At 45.4% G+C, this 15098-nt stretch overlaps 1 long non-coding RNA gene across 1 annotated transcript; it reads right to left on the bottom strand.

Annotated features, from left to right (window-relative positions):
- Nucleotides 1–9626: 9626 nt before the first annotated feature.
- LOC309344424 lies at nt 9627–12694 on the bottom strand. The gene is made up of 2 exons (XR_014157714.1): nt 12198–12694; nt 9627–10511 (listed from the first exon to the last, which is right to left on the bottom strand). It is a non-coding gene; the product is annotated as an uncharacterized lncRNA (long non-coding RNA).
- Between the last annotated feature and the right edge of the window lie 2404 nt (nt 12695–15098).

The following is a 15098-nucleotide window of genomic DNA, read 5'->3' as shown; positions in this document are numbered from 1 at the left end:
ATGCGTCGCCAGTAGTTAGGCGGAGCTAACTGCGCCTAGTGGGACATAGAGATGCTTCAGGAGAGGTGCGCTCGCACTTGAAGGAGAGAATGCGGGAAGTTCAGCTAAAGCGGAGAAGGGAAGCCTGTTTGGGGGCGGGGAGGGAAAAAGCAAAATGAGAATGATAGAAATTAATAGGCGAAATATGTGATATAATAGAGGAACCTGTATTAGGTGAAATAGGTGATATCATGCAGTATGTAAAAGAGATGCGTACAAAAACAGCATGGAAGGAAAGGCGGGAAGCCAAATCCCAGAGAAATGGATAACAAATTTGAAACTGGTGAAAGTAATGAAATATACTTTAAAAATTAATATAGAGAATAATAGAATTCAAGGGAACCCCAGGGGTCATCTAGTCCAATGCTGGAATCTCAACACACAGCTCCCCATCCAGTTTGAAGCAATACCAGACCCTGCTTAGCTTTGCAAATGTGCTAGCAGCTTATCACATTTTGGAACTATTATCTTGCAAAGTCAGCCAAATAAGAACACTTTTAAAACCTCACAGAATAGAAAACAAGAGACAGCAGGTGAATAATAAAAGGAAATGTGCCTTTTGTAGTGCACAAAAGCTTAATAATACTCGTTTGTCAGCTGCATACTCCAAGACTATTGTTTATGTTGCAGCAACAGGCTAGCGGGGCTCCCTGTGGTGTGTGTCAAACCATTCCTGCCTGGGGCGCAATATTGCAGTGGCGTAGTGTGGGTTGTCAGCACCCGGGGCAAGGCAAGTAATTTGCGCCCCCTAACCCATGGGTTTGCGCCCCCTAACCCTAACCCCCAGATGTTGCGCCCGGTGTGGCCGGCCCCCCTGCACCCCCCCGCTACGCCATTGCAATATTGGCTGCACTGATGGACAGCAGCTTTCCAGTGCTTCAGGCAGGAAACATCTGCAGAGACAGCTGATATTCAAGCAGAGACCTTCTGCACAGAAAGCAGATGCTCTACCAGTGTGCCATGACCCTCATGACTGCCCAACCCCTTATAAACCCCTTTATTTACGGGATCTTTGAACTTCACGAAATGAGTTTTTTGTAGGGAGAAGGCAGGTTGGAAATGAATTCAAATAAATTTAGCACAATACTGAGCCAAAAAGGGACCTCAGAGCAGTAAGCAGGTGGGCACAAATAAGACAACAGCTGTGTACACACCATATGTTTAAAGAACATTTCTCTCTCTCCCTACTCAAAATCCTGGGAGCTGTAGTTTGTTATGGGTGATAGGAATTGAGACTCTGGAAGAGGGGAGGGGGGTAACCCGAGGCTGAATTGCCTTCCATACCTTGTTGAGGGGTATCGATTAGAAAGGAGACCCGCAATCATCTCCTGAGCCCGTTCCTGCCTCCATGGAAGCGTGTGTGTGTGTGTGTGTGTGCGTGTGGCGCTGCGTTTTAAGCCCTCCATCATCGAGGCAGTCTCTGAGTCCGCCATGTTAAGCAGCCAAGCACCTCTGCAATGCGTGTGTGTAGAAACAGAACATACAAGCATGAATTATATTCAGGAAAGTTGCTTGCATAAATGCGAACATTACGAAAATTGCATGCAGCATTGGATTTGCATGAGGACTCCTCTTTAAAAATGTAAAGTACTGCAGAAATGTGGAGGATCAAATCTAAGACTGGGAAAATGAGAAATGGATGGAAACTGAAATGGACCAATTTGTCAGTTGCTGCAAGCTGCAGCTGGAATCCCTATGCAGAACAACAATCCACACCTCTGGGTCCCAGTGAAACTTGTAGAAGCACCCCCTTCCCTTGCCCTTGCCCTGAAATAGGCAGCCCTTAGTATTTCACTTTTTCCTTTCATCTCTACCTACGGCTAGATGAAGACCTTTAGAGGCCCTAAAGCAGTCAAAATATTAGGTTGCCCCCCCCCCAAGCAATTCAAAATAAATAGGAAAAAAGAAGAAGAGAAAAATGGGGGAAGAATGTGCAGTGGGGTGTAAGGGAGTCTAGTGAAGTTCTGTTTTCCCCTATGTATATGTACTACTGAGTAATCCAGGGCTGTCTCTGCCTTTCTGCATTGGGAGTAAGGCTCACGGGACTCAGCAAGCAGGCGTAGGATTGTGCTGTGAAGGCCTAGAGACCAGGGGGGTGCCAACTTGAATAAAATATTAGGTGGGGGGACCAGGTAAACCCTGTCCTGTGTAATCGATCACATGACATGGTGCACACATACCATTTGAATGGCAATGCCCATCAACTTTGGGGGAAGGCGGGCCCCCTCAAATATTTTATTGGGGGGGTTGAAAGTACCTTGGTCCCTAGGAGTTGGCTCCTATGCTAGAGGCAGGGGGAAAGGCCTAGCATCTGTTGTATTTTTTAAAAAAATATTTTTTTATTGAGTTTTCCACTTAAATCATATTCACATCGACCTCCTTCCCTCCCTCTTTCTGACTTCCACATAACTTTCCATATTCTTCGCATTTCTATAAGCACTTATTTACCCTTGTCAAATTATAATATTTCACCTTATTATCGGTAAATCAGTTCCTTATATTTACATTACAGAGCATTTCACTTCAAGCCTACAAACATTTTCAAATGTTTACAATTTTCTTTCATATAAAATATAAATTTGTTCCAGTCCTTACGAAACAGTTCGTCATGCTGATTCTGGATCTTCCCCGTCAACTTGGCCATCTCTCCGTACTCCACCATCTTCACCTGCCAATCTTCCAGTCTTGGAAGTTCCTGCTGCTTCCGTTTCTGAGCCAGAAGTGTCCTGGCAGCCGTTGTGGCATACATACACATGTTTACATCACTTTTATGTATTTCCTCACCAATTAAGCCTAATAGAAATGCCTCTGGTTTTTTTTTTATTAAAATTATATTTCAAAACCTTTTTTAACTCGTTGTATATTATGTCCCAGAAGGCTTTCACCTTAGAACAAGTGGGTTCGCATCTCTTGTAACTCACATTCACTTTCATACACACCTTGTGTGCACAGTGAAATCATCGTGGGTTTTTAGTTGTTTTTCTGTTTTACAAAGACATCAGGGCAGTTAATTACCATGGACAAACACTGGCAAACAGGATAATAACATAAAAGAAAAAAGAAAATTCAATTAAAATTCCATTTAAAAAAGAAAATTCCATTAAGACCCTTTCATAGTACATTACACTAAAAAGCAAGAAAAATACAAAGTCCTCTTTCACAGATAAATCTTAACTTGCCCCACACAATTTCCCAACATAGGAATAGTGTGAGTGAAGGCTGGGTGCACCACATTGGAGACCCCAGGCGGAGTAGTAGCGGAATCTCATCCTTTACTTCCACACAAGGGTGACATCCCAAATCATCTGTCAGGATAGCTATGGTGGCCATGATTTCGCTGAAAACCTGATGTCTTAGGATTCACAACAAAGCAACGGCAAACCCCTGCTAAAGACCCCCTGAAATGTTTGGCAGTGAAAACCCCACATTTCATGGCACCCCCCAAAATGAGCCTTTGGCGCCCTAACTCACGGGATCCCAATTTCTCCAAAAGTCAGACGTTGTCCGATTCCCTCCAAAGCGGTGCCAAACACCCAGAGAATGCCCCTGCAAGGTTTGGGGGTGAAAACACTACGTTTCACATCGCCCCACAAAATGAGCCCTTGACGCTGTAACCCACATGGTTGTCAGGGGCTGGACTGAGGAGGAATGGTGGAAGGCCCCCCCCCCACTCTTGAGGACCTGCTCCACAACTCCAATTTATAAAGATTATAATCCAAGCTAACGAGATCTTGCAATTAGAGGTCAAGAGATATGTAAAAGTCAGTGCTTTATATGATTCAGCCACATGGTGGAGCAATACACAAAGATTAAAGAAGCCATGCTAGCCAGCTCTGAAAAGCTGGGATGGTTTGTGTCTTCAAAGGCATGGCAGTGTGGCTTGAAGTTAATGACTTGTAACACCTCACAGTCATCATCATCATATAATAATAATAATTTATTATTTATACCCAGCCATTCTGGGTGGCTTCCAACAAAATATTAAAATAAAATAGTCTGTCAAACATTAAAAGCTTCCCAGAACACGGCTGCCTTCAGATGTCTTCTAAATGTCAGGTAGCTGTTTATCTCTTTGACGTCTGGTGGGAGGGGGTTCCACAGGGCAGGCACCACTACCCTGTAACTTGGCTTCTCGCAGGGAGGGAACCGCCAAAAGGCCCTCAGCGCTGGACCTCAGTGTCCAGGCAGAACAATGGGGGTGGAGGCGCTCCTTCAGGTATACTGGGCCGAGGCCGTTTAGGGCTTTAAAGGTCAGCACCAACACTTTGAATTGTGCCCGGAAACATACTGGGAGGTCTCGGGGGCCACTCCCAGTCACCAGTCTAGCTGCCGCATTCTGGATTAGTTGTAGTTTCTGGGTCACCTTCAAAGGTAGCCCCACATAGAGCGCATTGCAGTAGTCCAAGCAAGAGATAACTAGAGCATGCACCACTCCGGTGAGACAGTCTGTGGGCAGGCAGGCAGGGTCTCAGCCTGCGTACTAGATGAAGCTGGTCAACAGCTGCCCTGGACACAGAATTGACCTGCGCTTCCATGGACACCATGAACTGAAAGGTCCCGGCGTTACCCTGAGCCTCAGCCACAAGGAATGGGCAGCAGCAGAAAATGGTAACGCTGTTCTAGGTTGCATCTATGGAAGTCCAGGGTCCTGATGAAGTCAAAGTCCTACTCTCTCCTACCTTGGTCAGGCCACACCTGGAGTCCTGTGTCCAGTTCTGGGCACCATCATTTAAGAAGGAAGAAACTGATCTGGATTAATGACAGCCATCCACCAGTTTCATATGCAAAACTGCCTCCCACCCCCTTACTGATTAATATATATGAAAAATACATTAAAGTAGACAAATAATAACTTACAAAAAGGATCAATAAACGTGTCACCTTTATTATATAAACTGTTATCATAATCACATGTCAAAATTTCTTTTGTGAATGAAATAAAATGGTTTCAATCAGTTTTTAATAACCAACAATCAAATGTAGAGCTTAGGGTACAGCTTAGATCAATTCCCCAGATGTTCAGTGTCCAGGGGTTCAGTGCCTGGCACCCAGAAACTCATGGCAAAGGGGAGCCTGGCACCAAGTAACTCATAACATTTCACTTCCTTGCAACCTAAGGAAAGCTGTTGATTGGCAGAAGACACTGGGCAGAAACAGAAGGAAACAGGGGGATGAGGAGGTCTAAGGGTGAAGTCCTGCTCCTGTTCATCGTAACACTTGACAGATTACTACAGGGTGTTGAGAGGGGTCATTTTTTACTATTAATTGAGAAACAGCAGCCATAGTCTAGGCCAGGAGTGTTTTTCCTTGGTGACACCGCCATGTTGAAAAGTGTGTGTTTGCAAGGTGTTTCCTGTCCTGTCCAGAAATGCACCGTGCTGGATTAAGCCAGCTCTAGATCTTTCCGAAATAAATAAAATAAAAACCCACTGGAAGATATATTTGAAAAATTAATGTTAAGGGGAACAATTCACATTGTTAAGCAAGGTAGCTAAAGCAACAGGGTCAGGGCCTCCATTGTGACGTGTCCCCCTGCTGAGTGACTTGGCTGAGGACTTTGGGAAGAGTAACTATTCGAGGACAGTTCAGGAGAAAGGAGGTGGTTTGTGAGAAGTAATGATGTTTTCCAGCAAAATGAAGATTTCTTCTTCTTGAGTGTAAATAGGATGTCTAATTCTTGCTGCATTCTGCTTCTTTTGCTCTCCCCCAAGATTTAGAAACATAGGGCAGTAAGGCAGATCTGGAAAAAGCCTAGGTAAAGGTACAGGTACCCCTGACCGTTAGGTCCAGTCGCGGACGACGCTAGGGTTGCGCGCTCATCTCGCTCTATAGGCTGAGGGAGCCGGTGTACAGCTTCCGGGTCATGTGGCCAGGATGACTAAGCCGCTTCTGGCAAAAACAGAGCAGTGCACGGAAAGGCTGTTTACCTTCCCGACAGAACAGCACCTACCGTATTTTTCGCTCTATAGGATGCACCGGAGCATAGGAGGGGGAGAACAGGGGAAAAAAAAAACCTCCCCCTCTCTGCTCAGTGCCCCTTCAGCAAAGCGGCAGGAGAAACGGAGCCCCTTCCATTTCTCCTCTCGCTTCGCTGAAGGGGCGCTGCACAGAGAGGGAAAACTGTGTAGCGCCTCTCCAGCGAAGCGTAGCCTGGAGAGCAAGAGGGATCGGTGTGCACTGACCCCTCTCACTCTCTAGGCTTCAGGCGGCTATCCGCAAGCCTTCGGAGCGCAGTGGGAACTCCTGCTGTGCTCCGAAAGCTTGTGGATAGCTGCCTGAAGCCAACGGAGTGCAGCCTTTGAAGCCTCCGCAGAGCAGCGGGGTGAAGGCACCCGCTGCCCTGTGGAGGCTTTGCACAGCCACCCCCAAGCTAGAACAGTGAGACGGAGCGCTGCGCAGCGCTCCGCCTCGCTGTTCTGGCTTCGGGGACGGCCTTTGAAGCCTCCGCAGGGCAGCAGGGTGCCTTCACCCCGCTGCCCTGCGGAGGCTTTGCGCAGCTAACCCCAAGCTAGAACAGCGAGGCGGAGCGCTGCGCAGCAATACAGCAATTGTCTCTGTTCAGCAAGACAGAGCGCTGCGCAGCGCTCCTTCTCCCTGTTCTGGCTTTGGGCTTAGCTGCGCAGCCTACATTCACTCCATAGGGCACACACACATTTTCCCTTAATTTTTTAAATTTTTTTTTATAATATAATTTTTATTAGCAAACCAATCAAATCACATTAGTTCCAAATTACAAAACCAATTTTTAAATTTTGGTTGGGGGTACCCATGCTTCGAGCTCAGAAAGGGATCCAATCATCTCTTATTTCTGCTGCTTTGATCATTTCCCCTTAATTTTTGGAGGGGAAAAAGTGCATCCTGTAGAGCGAAAAATAGGGTATTTATCTACTTCCACTTTGTGCTTTCGAACTGCTAGGTTGGCAGGAGCTGGGACCGAGCAGTGGGAGCTCACTGCGTCGCAGGGATTCGAACTGCCGACCTTCTGATCAGCAAGCCCTAGGCTCTGTGGGCATCCGTGTCCCTACGGAAAAAGCCTATCGCAGACCAAATCCCCCTCCCAAACCTGGTATGTAAGGGCTTCCGGTTTTTCCGCCCTCCATTGTGGATGTGCTTCATGGGTTCTCCGCACCTAGCAGCTGTTAGAGGGAACTTTGGGGGGCAACACGGAGGCTACACGACCCCCCAAAAGGCTCTGGGCGTGGCCCAGGGCTGACATTGTCCAGCAGCGTCAAAAAAGGAACCCTTCGAAGCCCACGTCCTAACCAGGAGGGGAGTCGACAGAGAGTACCTAGACGCGAGGACACGAGCAATCCTCAGCAGCAAGCCTCAGAGTCCCAAACGGTAAGAACGGCGGCAAAATCTCCAACTTTCTCAATCCCCTTAATTACTGGACTAAGCTAACAAGGAGAGCTTGAGGAGAAGAGGGTCTGTGAGACTTCTTTATACCAAGTGAACTGCTCAGAAACAGACCCAAAAGACTAGCACATAAAGAGTAAAGAACGGGAGATTTTATCTTAAATATATTGGAAATCTTTCTCATTATACATAACCATAAGTGAAGATTTCTCTAACAAGTACCAGTAAGAAAAGGAAGACAGATTCAAATTTCACTCTGCAGCAGCAGCAGTAGCCCATTAAAAGAAGTGGAATTCAAGGACTTAACTTGTTTTTACTTTGAAGTGGCGTGAGCCCAGTGAAAGAGACTGAGTTAAAAGACTTGGATTGTCAGCGCTGTTTGTGGTAAAAGAGTGGAAGTTACTGGAAAACAAAGGTAAAGGAGAAGGCAACTCTTTTAATATTGAACTTATATTAAACATTAACCTATAAAGATGGCAAAGATGGCATAGCGTGGTCTAGGAGAAATGGCTGGACTAATTGGAGAATTGGGAAGAGAAGAAAAGTGGCGAAAGGAGGCGCGGAACTGGACAAAAGAGGAGAGGGACTATAAAATTAAAGATGAGCATATTTAGTTTGAGGAGGTAGTTTGTGAGAAAGGAAATATGTTTTCTGGTGTAATGAAGAGACTTTCTTCATATAAAGTGTAAGTAGGATTCCTAATTCCTTCTGCATTCTGTTTACTTTTACTATCCCTCAAGATTCAGAAACGTAGGGAACCATGTCATGGTTAGATTAGTTTATAAAGATTGACTGCGTGAGCTGCTGGTCTCCTGCTGTCACATGCCAAAGATCCATCCCCTGGGGTCTGTGAGGAGGAGGAGGAGGAAGAGATATTGGAAGAGAAATGGGAGGATGAAGTGATGGTTATGAAGATCAGAAGAAATCTTTAGTGAAGGTGAAAACTATTTATGTAAGACCAAGCGACCAGGGGATGGATGCCACCGATGCCAATCTAGATGGCGAGAGATGGTGATCTTTGTTCTTGAGGAACAGGGAGGCCAGAGAGAATCTGGATCACTGGGATGGGGGGAGGCAGCTCCCTGATTCAAGAAGAGTTCAGGGATGGGATGAGGAAGGGAGGAAGGGAGAATAACGCAAGCCACTTGGAGATCCTTGCAGGAAAGATGGGTCATCAATGTAATAATCAATGAAAAAATTAAGAATTTTTTCTCTTCATTTCTCTTCCAGGCAGTGATAGCAGCAGCTCCAGTACAGCTCTACCCTGCTCCAAGACCCAGTTCTCCCTTCGCCCCAAACCCAAGTATCTAAATAAATAAATAATTAATAGGGATGCGGGTGGCACTGTGGGTTAAACCACAGAGCCTAGGACTTGCCTATCAGAAGGTTGGCGGTTCGAATCCCCACGACAGAGTGAACTCCCGTTGCTCGGTCCTTGCTCCTGCCAACCTAGCAGTTCGAAAGCATGTCAAAGTGCAAGTAGATAAATAGGTAACGCTCCGGTGGGAAGGTAAAGGGCGTTTCCGTGCGCTGCTCTGGTTCAGAAGCAGCTTAGTCATGCTGGCCACATGACCCGGAAGCTGTACATGACCGGTCTGCCAATAAAGTGAGATGAGCACCGCAACCCCGGAGTCGGCCACGACTGGACCTAATGGTCAGGGGTCCCTTTACCTTTATATATTTCAAAAACACTATGAGTCTCTGGTGCGGTCTCTCGTCACAAGGAAACAGACTTTATAAAGAGGCAACCTTTCAAACTTCTTATAAATGGAAACTGGGGAAAGCCCCCTCCAAAAGAATAGACTGTGCCCAGTGACTAGCTGATCCACGTGCCTGTTCAGTTGACGCTCTAGATGCCTACTCAGTTGTTCTCAAAGGCTGTTGAAAGAGAGAATGGCCAGTGTGGCAGGCTGGGTGAGCTGCTGGCCTCCTGCTGTCGTGCCCCTAAAATCTACCCCCTGGTCTGCGAGGAGAAGGAGGAAGAGATATTGGAAGAGAAATGGAATGAGGAAGTAAATATAATTAAAGAAAGGGAGAATAGTGTAAGCCACCTGGAGATCCTTGAAGGAAAGATGGGTTGTCAACATAATAATAAATGGAAAGATTAAAAATCTTTTCTCTTCTTTTCTCTTCTGGGCAGCCACAGCAGTGAGGCCAGCAGCTCCAGCACAGATCTCCCTCCCCACCAAGACCCAGTCCCCCCCCTTCCCCACAAACCCAAATAGAAAAATAAAATAAAAATCATCATTATTATTCTAATCAAGTTCCTTTACAAACATGCTATTCTGTCATCATCCTTTTATCCTAGGCGGTGCTTTTTCCTACGTTTGTGAGCATGAGTGGAAATCCCGAGTCTCACTGCAGGAGTCGACAGTTTGGCTCCTTCCCTTGTTGTTGCTCCTAGATGGAACTGCGCATGTGCGAAGACAAGACAGAGACTTCCAAACTGGATCAATAAACGTGTCACCCGTTGTCTGAAAACCACTGTCCTAATCACATGCCAGATTGTCTTTTGTGAATGAAATAAAGTTCTTTCAAATAGTTTTTTAATGTTGGGATTTGTCTGTCTTGAGAAGCAATGGAGTGCGCCTCCAGGGGTGAGGTCAAAAGTCAAGCAATGGTGTCAGCAGTCCCAAAGTGACCTCTCCAGGGAGCAAGACTGGGCAGTGTGTCTGGAGGTCCTGGGCTTCCCAGATGTGTCTCCAAGGAAAGCAGAGTTGGGCACCAGTTGGGCTGCAGGAGTTGTCAGAAGGGGCTGTAAACGGCGCCATCCAACCGCCTGAGGGACTCCACTCCAGATTTGGGTAGGGTTTACTCCTTAGCCTTTTCAGCTCCCAAAGATATCCCACAAGGCAAATTAGGATCAGAGTTTTCCTTCTCCTCGATGGGCTATTTTTATAGGTGGATGAGCCCCATCTGCCCCTCACTTCCCTCCACAGCATTGCAGAAACCACCTTCTTGACCACTGGGCCCACGCTTGGTCTTGTCCGCTCAATCTGCTGGAGCCTGTCTTTGCACACAGGGGAAGTTCCTGAGCATTTGAGACTCCTTGGCTGGTTTAGGTGGCCAGTCAAAGCCGTTCCCAGGATGTGGCCTCTGTCGTATGCTGACCGTTTCTAGGAGCAAGAGAACAAACTTTTTATAAAAGAATGAAAATGGTTTAATGAATAGTTACAAACTGTAAACAGATAAGAACATTGGCAGGATTATTGGAATAACCTGCAGTTTAATAAGATTATATATTTAAAGCAGATGCATAAATGAAGAAATTAAGGTAATTTGGATATGCATAAGTTATGAAGAATCAATTTAAGGAACTGCAGAAAGAGGGGGAAGGAGGTCAAGCTTTGAAATGTTAAAATGACTGCAAAATTATTGAAATGTATAAACTTGAAAATCATATTTTTTTAAAAAAAAACATTTCGCGAAAAATCAGACGCCATCTGTTTCAGTCCCAACTGGAGCCAAAGGACACAGGCCTGGCCAGGACAGCTTTCCAGTGATAACTTCTGGGGTGATGAGGCATGTGAGCCTCAACTGCCCTGCATCTACTCCAGCTGAGGAATCACACACCTCCTCCCCAACCAAGCTAGCGAGCCCCACCTGGGCTGTGGGTCCTTGCCTTCCGTCCCTCCCAACTGACAGTTGTTAGTTCTGGAATCCTGAGCTTGAGGGGGGGGGGTACATCCCATTTCGCCCCGTGGGACACTCACCACCCCTTAGCCACCTGCCTTTGGCGCTGCAGCTTTGGTCCCTGAAAGAGCATGCAAGATCTCTCCCAAATCTCAATGCATATTTTGCTCTCCTAGACATCTTGCAAGACTTCAATGAGATCTCACAAGATCTTGTAGGAAATCTCCAATCTGTTTACCTGCAAGCATGCACCTTTAATTTTTTTTCTTATTTAATACAATTTTCTCAATCTAACAGATTTGCACATAGGATTCTGTATCACATGAAATGGCACGTTTGTTTTGTTCTATTGTGACATTATTTGTGGCTTTCTAACACTTTGGAAGAAGCTTCTCTCCCTTTTCCCTTTAAAAATGAGGATCTATGCTTTACACTCAGCAGGAAGGTCCATTTAAAAGGAAACATGTAGTTGTTTTGCTGCTGCCTTTTTGTGTTCTCAGGTGTCCAAGTTAGCCTCCTGGCCCTGCTCCTCCAGTATACCACAGCAACATCCCCCACTAGGAATCCTTACTTGGGCTTTCATTGGCCATCAGCAATATCCCATCGAGCCAGGTGGAGAGAAATGCCCCATCTTGCCCATCTTTGGGGTTTCAAGAGGTATAGCCTCTGTGCATGTACAGAATTCATGATTCAGCAAATCTATTAGACCATTGAAAGAGTTCTTTCCTCTGATTAAATTACCAAAGGAAGAAAGCAGGATTGGCTTTTCTCACCAGGGACACAAGGAAGGGGAAGGTGTATGTTTAAGAAATCAAATTCCCCAAGGGCTGAAATTCTGTTCAGCCAATTAAAAAACCCAAATTCTCTCAGGAGAGTGCTTCATATCTGGCGGGCAGGGCTTGTGTGCTTTGCTCGTGATCCCTTGGCTGTCCTGAGGGTGTTAGAGCAGCAGCCGTAAGTCTTGGGGCTCTGGGAGTGAGACTTTGTCCTCAGAAGGCAAAGAGTAACTGAGGTTCCCTTTTCTCTCCCTTTTTTGGCCCTGAACAAGGAGCTGGCCAGTTCAGGGCCTCCATGGGAGAGAAAAGGGGGGCCAGCACTTGTGCTAAAATGAGCTTTCATACGCAGTCATCCTGCCCCACACTCACATCCCCAAATATCTGCATGCTCACCTATCCAAGAGGTGGTTGGTGTTGGGCTGGGGGGTCCCAGAAGGCAGAATAAGTTGAGAAGCAAAGCCCAAGAAGTTTCAGGCATCCTCTTCGCATCCACCCAAACCCAATCCAAACAGCTTTGCTCTAGAACCAGCCCCTCCCTTCAGTTCTGTTCAGTTAAGAATGTCAGGTAAGAGGGACCACCTGTATTTTCTTGATTCTTGCCTGAGGTCATAAGGGCATGCACACTGGTATCTGTTTACCTGTAAGCACACACCTTTAGTTTATCTTTTTTTAAAATAAAAATAAAATACAAGTTTCTCAATCTACCAGCTTTGCACAAAACAGCAGCCGTTTTGTGATCCATGGCAGTGAAAACCCCACGTTTTATGGTGCCCCCCCCAAAAAATGAGGCTTCATTGCCCTAACCCACAGGGTCACGAATTCTCCAAAGGTCCAATGTCATCTGATTCACTCCAAAGCAGCACCAAACACCCAGAGAATGCCCCCTGCAACATGGGTGTGTGTGTGTGTGTGTGTGTGTGTGTGTGTGTGTGTGAAAACACTACATTTCCCATTGTTAGAGTGGCATACAACGGATGAACAAGTTAAATCAGTGATGATAGATTGGGCAAGACATGTAGGACATAACATAATGTTTGAGGATTGGGAAAGATTGTGGAAGAAAGGGGTCAAGTTCACTGCATGTACTGTACTAAAGGAAAACATAATGAAAATGATGTATAGATGGTATCTGACCCCTGTTAAATTAGCAAAGATTTATCATAACTGTGATAACCATTGCTGGAAATGTAAAGAAAAAGAAGGTACCTTCTATCATATGTGGTGGACCTGCCCCAAGGTGAAAGACTTCTGGGGAAAGATTTATAATGAATTGAAAAAAACGTTGAAATATACATTTATAAAGAAACCAGAGGCCTTTCCTCTTGGAATAACAGGTTTGGAATTGCCCCCAAAAGATGTTAAATTATTTTTGCATGCCACAACTGCAGCAAGAATTTTGTTAGCTAAGAATTGGAAAACGCAAGAAGTACCAACAGTGGAAGAATGGCAGATGAAGATGATGGATTTTTCGGAGCTAGCCGATCTGACTGGAAGAGTCCACGACCAGAAGGAGGAGGAGTATCAGGAAGAATGGATTAAATTTAATGACTATTTAGTTAAATATGTTAAGTTAAATTAATTGGAAAAAGCTTGCATATAGCGGATAGGCTTAGGATTTAAATATGCAATATGTGACAAATTAATATGTTTAATACTGAACTGGGAAGTAAGAAAGATGTTAAGTGATTAAGTTAATTTTATAAGAATATTGATTTGGAAAACCGTTAAAATGATATGCACTGAAATCCAACCAGGGGGATACGAGGAAGTCACTTAACAATGTTAATTAGATTAGTTTTAATAAAGTTATGATTTATGTTTGTTTGTCTATTTGCCTGTGTGTTTAAATTTTTGTGAAAAAACCAATAATTTTTTTTTTTAAAAAAGGAAAATACTACATTTCCCAGCACCCCACAAAATGAGCCCTCAGCGCCCTAACCTGCTGGGTTAAGATATCGCCAAAAACCCAAGGTCAGCCGAATCATTACAAAGGGCGCTAAGCTGCGAGGGAAAGCCTCTGCAACGTTTGTCGAGAAAACACTATGTTTTGTCAAATGCTTGGAGAAGGCCCCATGTGACATTTGGCAGTGAAAAAACTACGTTTCAAGGCGCCCCACAATATGAGCCCTCGACACCCTTATCTGCAGGGTAAAGATTTCGCCAAAAATATGACATTATCCGATTAACTCCAAAGCGGTGCCAAACTCCAGGAAGAGCCCCTCTAAAAATACGTTTCACAGCGCCCCCCCCAAATGAGCCATCAGCACACTAAACAGTAGTTTCAAGATTTCGCCAAAAATCTGGGGTTGTCCGACTAACTCGAAAGCAGAGCCATATGCTGTAACAAGGCCCCATGCAACATTTGGCAGTGAAAACACTATGTTTTCCTGCACCCCACAAAATCAGCCCTCGGCGCCCTAACCCTCAGGATCAAGATTTTGCCAAATATCACAACTGGAGAGAGCCCTGTTGCATAATGTAAAAGTGCTGTCTAAAATGTATAAGATATTATGGGAAAGGGATTCCTGCGCCGAGCACTGGCAAAATGGCCCGTGCAATGTTTAGCATGGAAAACCGCACGTTTCACAGCGCCCCACAAAATGAGCCCTTGGCGCTCTAACTGAAAACCTGATGTCATCCGATTAACTCTAAAGCAGCGCCATACAACCTGAATATGCTGGTATGTGATTGAACACTCCCCCACCCTCCACACAAAAAAATAGTGGCAGTATGGAAGCACCCCTTAGTCCTGCTTGTCAGACTCTGCAATTTTCACCTTCAGTTACCAGTCTTTTCAACGCATAACACATATGTTTACTTGTGCAGTGAAGTGCCTGCTCGTCCCCTGCCCTGGCTCACTCATTCCATTTGCTGTCTTCATTTATGTTCTTGAGCAACTGAACAGCTTTAGAAAATGGATAAAGAGTTGGCTGCTCTTTGTCCATCACCACCAGTCTAGCTTTTGTAAGTCATAGAAACATAGAACTGTAGAGCTGAAAAGGACCAAGATGCTCATATAGTCCAACCCCCAGCAATGCAGGAATATTTTGCTCAGTGTGATGCTGGAACTCACGACTCTGAGCTTAAGGGTCTCCTGCTCTACCGACTGAGCTATACCAGCTCCACTTAAGCAATATAACTCCATCTCATGATCAACGCTAGGAATCCCAAGCACCTCTCCTCTGCCTTTGATGCCCTCCTAAGGCCTCTGCCTCTTCACTCTATAGTCAAGATTTTGCCTCCTTCAGTAGCAAAATGTATTTCAGACCTCTCTAGCTTTGTCTTCCCCCTCTT

Source organism: Podarcis erhardii (genome assembly GCF_964252035.2).
Source record: "Podarcis erhardii genome assembly, chromosome: 6".
NCBI lineage: Eukaryota > Metazoa > Chordata > Lepidosauria > Squamata > Lacertidae > Podarcis > Podarcis erhardii.
The sequence above is the reverse complement of the archived record's forward strand: the minus strand, read 5'-3'. Positions and strand labels throughout refer to the sequence as shown.